The following is a 16,130-nucleotide window of genomic DNA, read 5'->3' as shown; positions in this document are numbered from 1 at the left end:
TGCCCACCTCTTCATTCTTCAAAGCAGTGAGATGAGACAAGGAATCACGGGTATTGTGGTAAAAAATCCTACAACAGGATGACTTTCCAACCCTGTGTTTGAGGACCTTAAAATTTAGCTGAGGAAGTAAGACACAAGTTAAACAATTTAGAGAATTAAATAGAACAGAATTGAAAAAGAGGGAATTTTTTAAAAGAACAGAAACATGTTAAACCGTTGTGTCTCCAACATTCTTATGAGACATTTATTTGGTGTCTAGGAGGCTTCTCCCAATAAAAACCAAACAATTTATGTTATTAATGACAATTATCAATTCAGTCCAAAAAACTATTCAAATATGAAATGTCTATAATATAACACCTCTGTATTATTTTAACCACACCTAATTGTCATAAAGAAATTGTTGCTAAGGAAAATATATTAGGAATGTTAAATTGAAATTTCTCACAACTATAAGCTTTATTAAAGGTTTATAGTGTGTTAGCACTTCCCTGGAAAATAGGAGGAAAGAGGGCTTCTCCTCAGAGTAGGGAGAGTGTGTTATAAACTGCTGGAATCCAGGGACATATTCACTTCCTATCTGCATAAGAATAAGAGGAAGCTTTTTTCCATTTGCATAAAGAATGACACCTCTAAGGTCAATCACTCCCCTGGTGCTCAGAACTAGAGAAAAAAGAAAAAAAGGATTGTCCCTTTGAGGGAGCAGGGATTCAGTTCCTAAGAACAAGTCATTCATAAGTCAAGTTCTCCCCAAATATGGAACTGCAGGTGAAAGTAATAAATAGCAGTGTCCTCCACTGTACAATGAGGGGTTTGAACTAGAACATTTCTAATTTTCCATTTAGCTCTACTACACTAGGCCTCCTTGCAAGGCATTATGAGCCTGAAATGGTTGATATGGATCCTCCATGCTGTATGAGTGGGGGAAAGGGAGCCATCCTATTTAAGTACAAGTATCCCTGGCTTTTAAAAAGTTCACATGATGCCACTTCATTTTTACAGAAGACTTGAGTTATTACCTGTTTTCTGTATAGAGGTAATGCACACCCTGAGCAGCAAGACTCGTACCACCAAGTCCCTTGGGCTGGTTCTATACTCAGCATCTTAGCATCAAACTGCCATAGCTTTGAACTGAGTCTGTGAGCATCTGTGCTTTATTTCAATTTATTTTGTGCATATGTTAGCAAGATGTGTCCTGGGGCACCTGGGTGGCTTAGTCAGTTGAGCGTCGACTCACTTTTGGGTCAAATCATGATCTCATGGTTCCTGAGTTTGAACCCCATTGGGGCTCTGCGCTGACAGTGCAGAACCTGCTTGAGATTCTTCTCTCACTCTCTCTCTCTGCCCCTCCCCAGCTCACACTCTCGGTGTCTCAAAATAAATGAACAAACTTAAACAAGAAAAGAGTGTAAATTTTTCAAAAAAAAAAAAAAGATGTGTCCTAAGTTACTATCAGAAAAGCCTAAGAGAGGTTATTTTGGGGGTCTGGAAATGCTGAAAAATTTTTCTATATAAATTAATGGTAATTGCTTCTTCACTTTATGCTATTTTGGCTTACAAAAGCTCTACCTTTGGATAGTAGAGGAAACGTGTATTATGTCAAAAGTTTTCATGGGTGGGATGCTTGGGTGGCTCAGTCCACTGAGCATCTGACTTCAGCTCAGGTCATGATTTCGAGGTCCATGAGTTTGAGCCCCGCATCAGGCTCTGTGCTGACCGCTCAGAGCCTGTAGCCTGCTTTGGATTCTGTGTCTCCCTTTCTCTCTGCCTCTCCCCTGCTCATGCTTGTCTCTATCTCTCAAAAACAAACATTAAAATTTTTTTGTAAAAGTTTTCATGGGTGAGATGGAGCATGGGCTGAGATTTGAGGTGGTCAATAGCACTTGTCTTTGTGGAGAGGAAGTAGCCAGGAATTCATGAGAGGGCAAACATAGGAACCAAGACTTTGGGGTGCTCTCGAGGAAAATTAAAACTCATACAGAAGATCCAAGGGAAGTAACAGAGTCTAGGGAGGAGTCTGGAGAGGAAGGAAGCTGTGTTTATAGAAGGGCTGCTGACCCTACAATGCACTATCGAGTTTATATGACCATCATAGATAGCTTTACACCAAAGGAACTAGTAATGTGAGAATGTCAACTAGAGGCAATTCAGATACTTTTTATCCCTCCAATTATAAAAGATTTTATATAACTTATTGTTAATATTGCAAGATCTTAAAACCAGTTCAACAGACATATTTATATAAGATCCACAACATTAAAATGAGTACAAATGGAGGCAAACTGGCTTCTTCCACAGTGAGGGAAAGAAGTCAGTTGACTGAATCTATGTATCTGTAGACAGAATTACTTTGTATTGTTATCAGCTGCAATACACAGAGTCATAAAATAACTCAATGACAATGAAAGACTAAATTCAGAGAGCCTGGAAGGGTATGTTTTTAACAATGCATAGTTTCCTCTGAAGCATGATTTTTTCTCTATGCAGCTTTGATGATTTTTAATGGCAGCTATATTTATAATGCTGGAACCTTCTCTGAAAAGCTTTGATTTCAGTTCTCCATCCATAGACCTAGGTCTCTTGTAGCATTTGTAATGTCAAGACAAGAATTGTTAACAGTTTGCAATTACTTAATAAGCCCTCTCTGTTTAGGTAAAAACAAATTCACAGTCTTTCAGGGAATTGTTCTGATAGTAAAAGAACAGAAAGAAGTATAGTGGATGATAGAGTCCATCAGAAATGGAGAAATAAGGCAACATATGGAGAGGCAGGAGATGAAGAGAAGGGCAACCATGATAAATTTATGAGGACGTGATTTTTAACCTGGGACTAGAAAGATGAGTAGATAGGTGGGAATTTAGGAAGGTGAGTAGGCTCTAGGGAGATGGAAGCAAGTGTTTTTTTAAATATTTTTTTTTAATGTTTGTTTATTTTTGATAGACAGAGCGTGAAAGGAGGAAGGGCAGAGAGAGAGGGAGACAGAATCTGAAGCAGGTTCCAGGCTCTGAGCTGTCAGCACAGAGCTTGATGCCTGCTCTTCTCACAAACTTTCTCACAAATCATGACTTGAGCCAAGATCAATTGCTTAACTGACTGAGCCACCCAGGCGCCCAGAAGCAAGGTTTTTAAAGCCCCAAAGTGACTGAGAGTATGGACTGATGGGGGAACTTGTATAATGTAACTAAGAAATGGAAAGATATAACAAGGAAATAACACCACCACCCCAAGAAAAACACCCATATTCAGTACAGTCAATTCTAACTCAATTGGTATTCTCTCTAATATACAGGGCTGATTTTTTTTCTTTTCATTTTTAGTCTTTAAGACTACTTTTTTTAGAGCACCTTTGGGTTTACAGCAAAACTGAGGAGGTACAGAAATTTCTCACATACTCCATACCCCTACATTTGCATAGCCTCCCCCATTATCAATGTATCACTCACCAGAGTGGTACATTTTTTTACCAAGGATGAATCTACATTGACATGTCAAAATTACCCAAACCCTGTATGATTCACTCTTGGTATTATAGATTCTGTGGGTTTGAAAAAAACGTACAATGATATATATCCATCATTTTAATAACATACAGAGTATTTTCACCTCCTAAAAATCCTCTGTGCACTGCCTATTTGTCTCTCCCTGCCCAACCCCAACAGCCATTGATCTTTTATTGTCTCCATACTTTTGCCTTTTCCAGAATGTTATATAGTTGTAATCATATATTATGTAGCATTTTAAGATTAGAATATTTTGTTTAAAATGCATTTAGGATTCCTCTGTGTCTTCTCATGACTTGTTAGTTCATTTTGTTTTAGTGCTGCATAGCATCCCATTATCTGGATATACTACATTTTTTTTTTTATCCACTCATCATAAACATCCAAACAGGTTTTTGTGTGGACATAAGTTTTCAACTCCATTAGGTAAATGCCCAGGAGTATGATTGCTGGATCCTGCGATAAGAATATGTTTAATTTTGTAAGAAACTTCCCAATTGTCTTCCAAAATGGCTATACCAATTTTGCATTTCCAACAGCAATGTGTGAGAGTTCCTGTTTCTCCACATCCTTTCCAGCATTTGGTGTTCCAAATTTGGGCCATTCTAACAAGTGTAGTGGTATCTCATTATTGTTTTAATTTCCATTTTTCTGATGACCTATGATATGGAACATCTTCCCATATGCTATTTATCTTCTATATATCTTCTAACTATGGTGATGTGTCTGCTAAGGTCTTTGGCTCATTGTTAAATTGGGTTATTTTCTTACTGTTGAATTTTAAGTCTCTCTCTCTCTCTCTCTCTTTTTTTTTTTTTTTTTTTTTTTGGATAGCAGTCTTGTATCAGCTATTTCTTTTGTGAATGTTTTCTCCAAGTCTGTGGCTTATCTTCTAATTCTCTTGACTTTGTCTTTCACAGAGCAGAAGTTTTTCATTTTAATGGAGTCTAGCTTAGAAATTATTTCTTTCATGGATTGTATCTTTGATGTTATTTCTACAAATGTATGTATCATCATACCCAAGGTCATCTAGATTAGAGTTGATATTAAGAGACTTCTTCCTGGGGAAAGAGTTATGGAAGAGCTGAAGGGAAATCACTGTCATTGAGCATCTAAGTGATTCAAAAATAAGCAGTTAACGTTGCAATTCAATAACACCATTGGACAACTGAAAAGGAAAAAAAAATATTTAACACAACTTGGCTTGCTATGTTTGTTAATAAAATGAAATCCTTAACCATTTCCCTGGAGTTTTTAAGTAAAGACTTTAAAATACAATGTTTAGGTTTATATCGCCCAGACTTAATGTTTTTCTGAAGTCAAAAAATGCTAGAATATTTTATAAAAAAGAAAACTGAAGCCCCATGTGGAAATAATTTGTGCAGTCATATACCTGGATGGTGGGATAGTAGGTACTGGCTAGACTTATAGTCTCATACACCCATTCCAAGCCATCTCTGCTTCCTGAGAAAACACTGCACCAAAAAGGTTAATGTTTTTTTTTTGGGGGGGGGATCTCAAAGTCTTTGTTATGTTCCTGTGGCTGTATATTTCTAAGTCAAGAAATACTATGAAACATTTCCTAAGTGCTCTATTGAATGAATAGAGCATCCAACATTCTTGAATACATACGGGAAAATGTTTTGTGCTATGCTCTCTTCCTTATGCAATCGTATTTGTCCTTAATTTCTTTCCTAGTGTACATTTAATACAAGTTTTCTTCTACAAAGATCATAATAAGTACTAATTAATAAATAAGTAGTAGTAGCAGTAGACTAGTATTCCAACAAATCTAGAAAATAGTGTACAAAAGTAGCATGACTAACTTAATCAAGAGGTTTTTATTTGTTTGTTTGTTTGTTTGTTTTTTCCTGAGTTACATCCAGACTAATCAAACAGCCCTGAGCCCTGACCAGTGGCTGATTAAAGATAATGAACAGAGGGGCGCCTAGGTAGCTCAGTCAGTTGAGCTTCCGACTTTGGCTCAGGTCATGATCTCACGGTCTGTGAGTTCGAGCACTGTGCTGGCAGCTCAGAGCCTGGAGCCTGCTTCGGATTCTGTGTCTTCCTCTCTCTCTGCCCCTCTCCTGCTCATGTTCTGTCTCTCCTTGTCAAAAATAAAACATTAAAAAAAATTTTATAAAAAAAAAGATAAAGAACAGAGATTGTGGCAAAGGAACATAAGACACCTGTCATCAATTTGTAAAATCAAAACATGCCCACCCACCCCATCCCAAAAATAAATAAACATTTTTTTCATCTAAAAATAGTGGGGGGGTGCCTGGGTGGCTTGGTCAGGCAAGTGTCCAACTCTTGATTTCAATTCAGATCTTGATCTCATGGTTCAAGGGTTCAAGCCCTGAATGGAGCTCTGCATCAACAGTGTGGAGCCTGCTTGAGATTATCTCTCTTTCTCATTCTGCCCCTTCCTCACTCACTCTCTGAAAAATAAATAAATAAACATTTTAAAAATCTAAAAAAGAATCCAACACATCTCCATTCTGATTGTTTTTTGCCCTTTAACAATAAGAATATTGAACATAACTGAAATTATGAAGAATTTATTATATGCCAGGAAAATTTAAAGCACTTTCCATGCAAATAAGCATTTATTCCACAGAATTAGTAAACATTGTTATCTCTATTATGTAGATGAGGAACCTGAGGTTGAAGTAAATTTCCAGCTGTGGGCCCAAGATTTAAAAACTAAGCCTTTTCCTTACATCTAATATTCTTGTTCCCACACATGTTCCCATCTCCACGTATGTTTTTCCTATCAAACCTCCAGAAAAGCAAGCTAAATCTCATTCACATTGAAGTTTACAGGATCAACAATGACATGAGATTGGAGGTCAGAACCTTAAAACCATGACAGAATGAGAAGGCAAAATCAATCCACAGAAACACAAGACGAAGGGTTTTCTTATTGTGGAGAGGTCTGGTGGCGGACACACAATACAAAGATGTAAGGATGGAGAGAAGGGGTCAGAGAAGAACTTTGCCCTTTAAAATTTTAAAGAAGATAAAAAGTCCCCTTAACCCTTAAATAAAGTAATAAAATTAAAAAAAAAAGAATAAAAAGCCCTGCTCTCTTTAACATCAGTAAGAAAACCGAAGAACTCAATTTCCCTTTTTTTTTCTTTTTTTTTTTTTTTTTTTTTTTTTTACGACAGGGAAGCCTAGGCACTGCCCTCCTCCCAAAGGCAGCAAGCAGGAAATGAGAGCTCAGCGTTTCCACTTTCCACACCTAATCACAGTGCTGAAGCTGAGGGCATAAATGCCAGGTTCTGTCAGTTGTGATCACAGTCATCAGAACTGGAGGAGGGAGCTGAGACCCCTGACACTCCCCAAACTTGAGACAGCAGCTGCCTCACATCTTTACCACGTGGACATGGTTGCCAAGCAGTGCCAGGGAGTGAAAGGCAGTCATGCTCCTCTGGTTCATCTCCAGTCCTGTGTTGTCCAATTTGAACCCCTGTCCCTTCCCATTTATCACACCAGTCTTGACAAAGCTGAATGTTGTTTTCCTCTTGCTTTAACCTGTTTCAGAAATGCTGACCTTGTTAAAGCAAGTCCTTCTCACATCTTTTTTTGACATTTAATTTTTTTATTCCAGTTGACAGAGCAAAGTGTTAGGTACAGACTTAATAGATACGCAATTAGTCATTCCTGAAATAATTTCTTGCTAATTGGGCAATTATTTTATTTTATATTGATGGAGGAGAAAGGATAAATGCACTTCAATTACAGGGTGAAAGAAGGACAAAGGTCAGGTCAATTAATACTTGACTTCACTACTCACTTATGAGATAGCCAGGGCTGAGTGGCCCTTCATCCCTCATCGATACCTACTGGGGAATGGAAATAGGTGAAAGGGGAGTTTGTGATCAAACTCTGTTAAGGATGCACAACTGGGGGCTAGAATGGGAAATCAATGATCTTGGAAAGAGTGTATCTATCATGGATAGAATGGGCAAACTCTCATTTGGTTAATGTGTATCTTTCCCTTAGATTTCAAACATACTTTTTCTTTGCCTTTGATTTCTAAGATTTTTAAAATAACTTTTATATTATTACTAAAGCTACTGTTTTCCTGTTGTTGCTACCACACAGTGTGTGGCTTTAAAACAACACAAATTCTTAAATGGGTCTTATGAGCTAAAACCAAGGTGTCAGCAGAGCTACATTCCTTCAAGAGATTCTAGGGAAAAATATGCTTCCTTGTCTTTTTCTAGTTTCTACATCCCTTTGACTGGCTTTTTCCTCGGTCTTTAAACCCTATCACTCCAATCTTTGCATCCTCAAATCTCCTCTCTGACTCAAATCTCCTGCCTTCCTCTTACAAGGGTACTTGTGATTCCATTGAGCCCACCTGAATGATCCAGGATAATCTCTCCATCTCAAGATCCTTAACTTAATCACATCTGCAAAGTATCTTTTGCCATTTAAGGTGACAAGTTTACAGGTTCTGGGGAAGAGGACACAGACATCTTTGGGGGACCATTATTTTGTTTTCCACAGTGGCATTCTCTAAATTTCCACCAAGAAATTGCTCACTTATTTTATACATTGTGCCAATATGCTCTTCTTTTTATCCCTCCCTTCACCTGCTCAGGTCTGTGTTACAAGAAACTATGTTTCCAAGCCCCCTTACACTTCTAATTTCTCCGTAGATTTAATTATGTAATGGAAGGCAGTGGTGTGAGATTAAAGGGCTTGGGAAAGGGAGAAGCCAGGGTATTTCTCCTCACCCTCTGTTTTGTGTGATTTGTTTTGGTATTGACTACATCTCCATCTCCCCTACCTATAGTCAGATTACCTTCAGACTTCGATTATCAGATAACCTTATTGTCCCTCGCTCTAGGGTAAGTGGCAACTTCTTGACAATTGATAGTCTACAGTTTTATCCCATCCTCAGTATGGTTTATTAGGTCTGTTGTATTTATAGTAACCTTGAGTTAAATTCCCTCTCTCTAAAAGACCTAGACTGGTTTCTGTATTACTAACCAAACCCTGACTTATATGCCACCCCATGGAGAGGCTAAATTGGTGAATTTACTGAGAGAGTAATCAGCCCTGAGAATGGGGGATCATGGAGCCTCTGCACTCCAAGCTGGGAAACAGCACCCTGCTGTGCATAGAAGCAGCATATGGCAAGACTCACACTCCATTGCATTTATATTTGATTCTTCCTTTCATATCTCTACAGTGATGCTTATGAACAGCCCATGAAATGAACATGCTATATTTTGATCTTTTATTCCACAGTCTCTGAATTCTGAAAGGTGGCCCTGAATAAGCTGGTTTGACAGTGTTTAAATGAGAGCATTGAGTCTGGTGGCCATATGGAAGGTACTGGTTTCCTTCTTCATATCCTTAAGATCTGAATGGGTCCATCTGCTTTCCCAGCTCTGCTTCAGTTGTAAAGGACACTGGGATTATTTTGTAGGGGAAAAGAAAGGCCCGTTGAAATCCGAACGCAGCAAGGTGCTCTGAATGGGTCAAGGTTACCTAATACATACTGCAGAGTTTTGAGAGAGCTAGGACTCATGCTGCACTCAACTGAGTCCTCTTGCTGTAGCCCCTTCACTATACAAGGCTTCACACTACAATCCTATGTACAAATTTCAACTTTCATACACGAAGAGTAGAAAAATTTTGTTGTAGCAGTCCCAGATAAAATAAACAACCTAGATGGGATTGAGAGGCACAAAAGAAAACCAAGTTACCTGTGAATTTGTGACGATTAAACTTCATTTCTTCTAGTCACAGTAATGAGTCCTCCAACTTAACTTCACACTTGGGCAATTACCCACAAGCATCACAATATCGAACAGAATAGTGTTAAGGAAACTTGAGCAGAGAATATTACCCTTGTTGATTGATTTAACATGGAGCCATACAACTGGAGCTGAAAGGAACGAATGGTCCCTCTGCTGCCAGAACACTATAAACCATTCTCAGCGGGTATTTTCAAAACCTGACTCAAGCATGTAGAAACTGGAGGAATATTGATCTTATATTTAAGAATAAGAAGCTAGAGAGTTAACTATGTGTCTAGAACATAGCAGACACTCAAAAATTATGTTGACTTAATTTGCAAAACAGTTTATAATCTTATAGTAATTTATTAGAACTTTTCATTGCTATTGAAATAATTTTATTTCATTGGTCTATTTTTTTAAAAATTTATAGTTTGTACTAAATAAAATATTTTAATTGCAGAAATACTGCAAAAAAAACTAAATAAAAGAAAAAGAAATGACTCATAAACCTACTATCCAGAAATAACCATTGTTACCATTTTGTTACATCTCCTTTCTAGGTTCTGTTCTCTTTTGGTACCAAACTATTTTTTTTTAGTTGTAAATGTATATTATATCTGAAGGCCCCAGGGGAAATCAATTAGAAAATCAAGGCAAATCCTTGCACATTGTTTCTATTCTTCAAAAATTCCTAATTATTCTTATTTGTTTAATTTTTCAGGCAAGTTTGTAATAATTTTTCCAAGTTACAAAATAACAATATTAGGATGTAGTTGAGAATTGTGCTTAATTTATAAATTAATTTGAAGAATAAATGAAGTTTTATAATATGGCACATTCCTTGAGGGAATGTTTTATGGAAACAAAAGATGTAGCTTTTTGTTTGTCCACATTCTAATGTTTTTCTTGGAAAAAAAGCAAAGATGTCATGTATTTTGGATGCCATTCATACACTGATTTATTCATACACTTGATTTATACTAATTCATATAGGTATACTCTATATACTCATAAATATTCATACATATTTTATACATATGTAAAACTGTGCTTCTAAGCAAACCTGTCATGTAATGACCAGGAACGCACCCTGGTTGGCATATTCTGACAGACAGACCAACAGAAAAATTGTCCATGTTGGACTTGCTGCCACCCACATAACATGGGCCATGATAATATTCCACTTAATACTCAGCTCTTTTTTTTTTTTTTTTTTTTTTGCCACCACATTGATTAAGAAGCACCAAGTCATTCATTAAAGATACATGCTAGCTTTAGGTGACCCAAAACTCCTATCACCACAAACGTGATGGGAGACTCCGTATCTTCTGGTTTCTCAGTCTATAGTGTTTACCAATGCATCTATTGGAAGGTAAACAATTAGAAGGTCAGTAGTAAAAGAAGGCAGAAGCAACATCAAAAGTTATCAATAAGATAATGAAAAATTGTGAACCTGTGTGCTTTGGGACATGGGAATGTAAATCCTGTTGACTATAAAAATAAAACTTCCAGTTATTTTACCAGCAAAAATGGGTTTATTCAGGAGTAGCAAAGAATGGCAGTCTTGGACAAGCAAGCTGCACCAAAGCCATAGGCAACTCCACAGAACAAAGGAGAGGAACGCTCTTTTATAGAGGGAAGGAGGACATTGAGAAGGCAGTTAAAAATAAAAAGGTTATTGGAGTAAACTAGGAGTTTGAAGTATAGCGGATTTTCATTGGCCAAATTGTGACTGTCCTGGCTAGGCTGTTGCCAGGGTAGGAAGCTTCTTTCCTCCTGCTGGGGTATTATCCACATACAAGATCTCTCTTCCTCTTGGGAGTGCATTTGATAAGGAGTGGTAGGGGGTGAGAGCTCCCCCTGCTGGCCTCTCAACTCCATTCTAAAAGAGATTTCCTTTTATTGTCACAATCCCATACCCAGGCTTTCATCACAATAGCATGGTCAGTCTACATCTGTCCTTGTCAGAGCCTGACTGACTACTAGGGAAACAGTCCAAATTAAGTGTTTTATCAATTCTTTTTCTTCAAATCCTATTTTTATTCTTCCTAGTATATGTTTTTGAAAGGAAAAATAATCCAAAGCCCACATACATAACTAAATAAGAATTGTATTATTCATAACCAAAAAAAGTTTGCTATTCCCAAAGTGTGACAGCTTTTGACTATCCACCCTTATAGCACCCTCTTCTTGCCACTTGCCCAATATTTGTAGATAAATCTTGCATCTGGCTGAGAATGTACTCAAGAGCATGTTATTTCTTAACTCATGCTGTGATAAGGACAAAAATACTTGAATCTATGGTCACCGACTCAGATGACTAACAGTGTCTTTGTCTAGGTCAGCAATAATTGAAACTAGAAGAATGCCACTTGAAAATAAATCTGGCTAGATGTTTTTTGTTTGTTTTTTGGTTTTTGTTTTTCCAACTAAGTAGTGGAATTCCTCCTCTAATTACTTGAAAACAAGATGAGGTCAAGTCTATTGGTTGCATTTCAAGCTTCAGGAAAATTCTAGAATTGGCTGTTGTCTTTTCAACAATGATGGGCATCCAAACTGAGCATCTCAGTCTACAAGTTAAGATCATCAAACAATGTGGAAATTTTAGGATAAAAATGGATCTAGTTTATTCTTGCTAAGCCATTTGACTTACATATCTTTAAACTAGAGACCAACCAAGACATTTTTCTAATTGCAAAAGCAGGGTGGAAGTAAGGAGAAAGCCTTTTTTTTTTGCCTTCCAGTTTCCATAAGTGATCTCCCAAATATATCTCTGTTCACTTGCATTGCCACTGAAGAGGTGGAAAATATTTCTGATTGGTAAATTTGGTGAATATAATTAGACATTCTTGAGTCAGTTCAACCCTTCACATTGGGAAGAGTTATCCTCAGAAAGGGAATATTTTGGATGCTTCTCCAGGAGCAAGCTCTTCTGTAGGCTTTGGGTGCCTACGTCTCCTTTGATAAATCGGCCTACCCTGGGGTTCAGGCTCAAGTAAATGGCCCATTTGGCTTCCACACCAAGAGTTTTCTTTCTTAGCATTTATACAAGAATAAAACATTTAAAAATAAAAAAAAATAATAATGTTTATTTACTTTCAGGAGAGACAGAGACAGTGTGAGCAGGGGAGGGTCAGAGAGAGGAGGGAGACACAGAATCCGAAGCAGGCTCCAGGCTCTGAGCTGTCTGCACAGAACCTGACACGGGGCTCAAACCCACGAACTGTGAGATCATGACCTGAGCTGAAGTCAGAGGTTTAACTGACTGAGCCACCGAGGCGCCCCAAAACCGATTTTAATCTCTTAACTGTTTTACTCCTCAACATGTTCAGACCCAGGAAGGAAAGAGGTAAAAGGAACTCCGGTTACTTAAAAAAAAATTTTTTTTTTAATGTGCATTTATTTTTGAGAGAGACAGACAGACAGAGAACGAGCAGGGAAGGGGCACAGAGAGAGACACACACAGAATCTGAAGTGAGCTCCAGGCTCCAAGATGACAGCACAGAGCCTGACACAGGGCTCAAACTTGCAAACTGCAAGATCATGACCTGAGCTAAAGTCGGATGGTTAACCAAGTGAGCCACCCAGGCATCCCCAGGAACTCAGGTTATTTTTTAACTCAAGACTGGATGTGCTATACCAGTCATTTAAAAAGCTAATATCAAGGATTACTATGAAGAGGGCATTAAGTCTTGTGCCCCTGAGCAAGTGAGCATGCATATACTGAGCATATGAAATAAGTATTGCCAAGAGCTAAATCCACAAACACCATAATTTCCCCTGGTGGTTGTTTAGTCTCATTTCTCAACATCTCAGCAGTTAGGAATTTTCTTTGTCACCCTCCATGCAGCATTACATCAAGGGAGAATAAAGACTTTAGACTAATTATTTTCTAACCAGTTTATTTATCAGCTAATGACCAGATCAGTGCTTGAGAATGTCAGGAAACTGTTTAGAACCATTGCCAAATATTAGAATTTAGCTCTAATTTGAGATAAGAAGATTATATAAATCATCATTTTATTTAGAATTGTTTCTACTTTGTATGCCGTTCATGATCAACTAGTGTTAATGAAAGCTTAAAAAACCAACAGAAATCCTCAAACATGTTCTGTTTTTAAGGATTCACAGTTTTACAAGTCCAATGTCCATTATGATCAACCATCTCTTGATTGTTTTCTTTTTAATGATCTTAATTTGACTTTATACATGAATTTTTCAGAAATGGCCTTTTTATTATAGACGAATCTTTCTATATAAGTGAGTTCCTACCCATAGAAAATAATCTATTGGTTAAGTGGCTGGCCAATAAGGTTAAAAAAGAAACCATGAAAACAAGATCTGGGTTAAAAATAAACTCCAAGTAATCTAAGAAATAGTGATAGAAACAATAACTCGTACTATGATAATTGTTAGTACAAATATTTACACAATCCTTTTACAGGCAGGCTTATAATTAATTTATAATTGATAAAACATTTATGCAAAATCCAAATGACGCTTATATTATTAAAATTTTGCTGTTTAGTAGATCATATAAATTTCATTACTTGACATACTATGTTCTTGGATACAAAGACTCAACATTCCAAAGATGTCCAACATCACTAAGTTCTAGAAATCTATGTAATCCAAATAAAAATACTAATACATTTTTTGTAACTGGGAAGTAATCCTGATGTTCATATGAAAATATGCAAACATAACTTAGAAAATTAATATGTGAAAATATAACTCAGATATAAAATAATTAAGAAAATGAAATATTGGTGCAAAAATAGACCTGCTAATCAATTCAACTAGAAAATATAGAAGTAGTGCCTCCAAATGTCTTAGATTTTAGTGAAGAAGATGTGGATAATTTACTATTTCCTATTGAGATAATTTGATAACCATCTGGAAAAGATGAATTATTACCTCCCATCAAAAACCAAAATAAATTCTAGGTAAAATTTTGAGTTTAATGAATAAAAGCAACAATAACAAAACAACCCAAAACACAATAGTAAAGGAAACAAAGAAGATGTATATGTAGTCTATGGCAAATAAGGTATAAATGAAAGATGTTCAATCTCTTAATAAAAGCAATAAGAAACTATCATGAGACTTTTTTATCCCTATTACATTGACAAAATTCAAAATGATTATCATGGTGAAGAAGTAAAAACACTCATAAAATGAAGATGGAGATATGAGAATATAACCTGGCCCATGCTAGTCCATCATTTTAATGGAGAACAATTCAGCAATATATTGATATTTAAAATACACACCTTCTTTGGTCTATAATTATTCTATGCTACATCCTGCAGATAGAGAATATAATTAACAACATTTGAATCAGATCATTTATTATGATCTTGTTTGTAATATCAAAAGACAACATATGCTAAAGGTTGGGCTCTGTGGTACTTTTGTGGTATGACTAAGTTCTATAAACCCGGTTTGCCTAAGAATAAATACGTTTTCGCGAATTAGCAAAGGAATAGTATGCTTTAATATTTTAAACTTTTACCTTGGTTCCGAAACATACTATTTCTTAATGTCTTGTTATTGTTAATATACTCAGAACTTCCTGACCCTTCTCAAACTAATATTTACCTTACAGACTGCTCTTTCACATGAGAAGTCATCAGTACCTAAAGTACAGTAACTTTCTAAAGAAAGTTACCTTCTGTTTAATTATGTGTTTTTGAAAGTTGAATACACTGAGCTATTTACATTCTAGTAACCCTTTAGGTTACCATTGTTCAAAGTATATTCTATGGAGCTTTAGTACTATAGGATACTATGAGAAAAGAGGTTTCAGAGTAAAATAAAATGTGAATTCTACTGCATAAACCTCCTCTTGAAGTTCAGTTGAACACATTTACACGTAAAAGTCTCAGTACTTCTATAATAAAGAAACTACTGCAATCCTGTTTTATTTAGTTCTGGCTAAAGTTACCTGGTGACAGAACCCTGTGTTCTTGGGAAAAACAAATTTAACAATCTGTATGGCATACTCTTTGGAAAACCTGATTAATCTATCAGATTTGTTTTCTGGGTCCTAAGGGAATAATAAATGAAATAAATCTGTAGATGCAGAGGCATTTGTATTTGGACCATCCAAAAGCAGGAGAGGGAAGCATCTGAGGTAAAACATAGGAGTCAGTGACCTTGGAGAGAGGATAGGGTGGCAAAAGGAAGACCCACAGCATGAAAAGGATAGCATACAACCATGGGATATTCAGAAAGGAGAGAGAGAAAGTGCAAAGAAAAAGGAACAAAAATTGTTTTTTTCTACCTTCACATTTTATCTACGTAGCTAGTTTAATACCTGTAAACAGATGGGGACAAGAGCCACACAGGAACAGTAGGCAACATTCTTTAAGGTAGTCAAAGGGTCTCCAGACTGATCTTTAGGAAGACCCTTGGACTCTCTCTTACCACTGTGGAGGTGCTAACCCAATGCTGAATTTGTGCTGCATGCAGTGCTTACCTGGCCTTGACCCCAGTTGTGGTTGGAGCACTGCATTCCTTTTATCTGCTTCTTAAGGATCACATAATTACAGACTTTCAGGGCTGGAAGGAGCAATAAAGATCATCAAATTCACTGCCTCATTTTTATAAAAGCAGGGAAACCAAAAAGGGAAAATAAGGACACATTTGTCCAAGGGTACCCAGTGAGTTAATATTGGAGCCAAACTGGTTAAGAATGCAAAGTTTGAAATCAGAAGACTATAGATTCAAATATAAGTTTTGCCTTTTATTAGCCATATAAGCTTAGGCAGGTTATTATTTACCCAGCTTCAATTTTTTTCCTCAAAAATTTTTCAAAAACAATGAATGAGATAAAATGGGTAAAATGGATAGTACACTGTTT

This window comes from Panthera tigris, chromosome A3 (assembly GCF_018350195.1).
Source record: "Panthera tigris isolate Pti1 chromosome A3, P.tigris_Pti1_mat1.1, whole genome shotgun sequence".
In the NCBI taxonomy this organism is placed as follows: Eukaryota; Metazoa; Chordata; class Mammalia; order Carnivora; family Felidae; genus Panthera; species Panthera tigris.
This window is presented reverse-complemented; position numbering follows the sequence as displayed.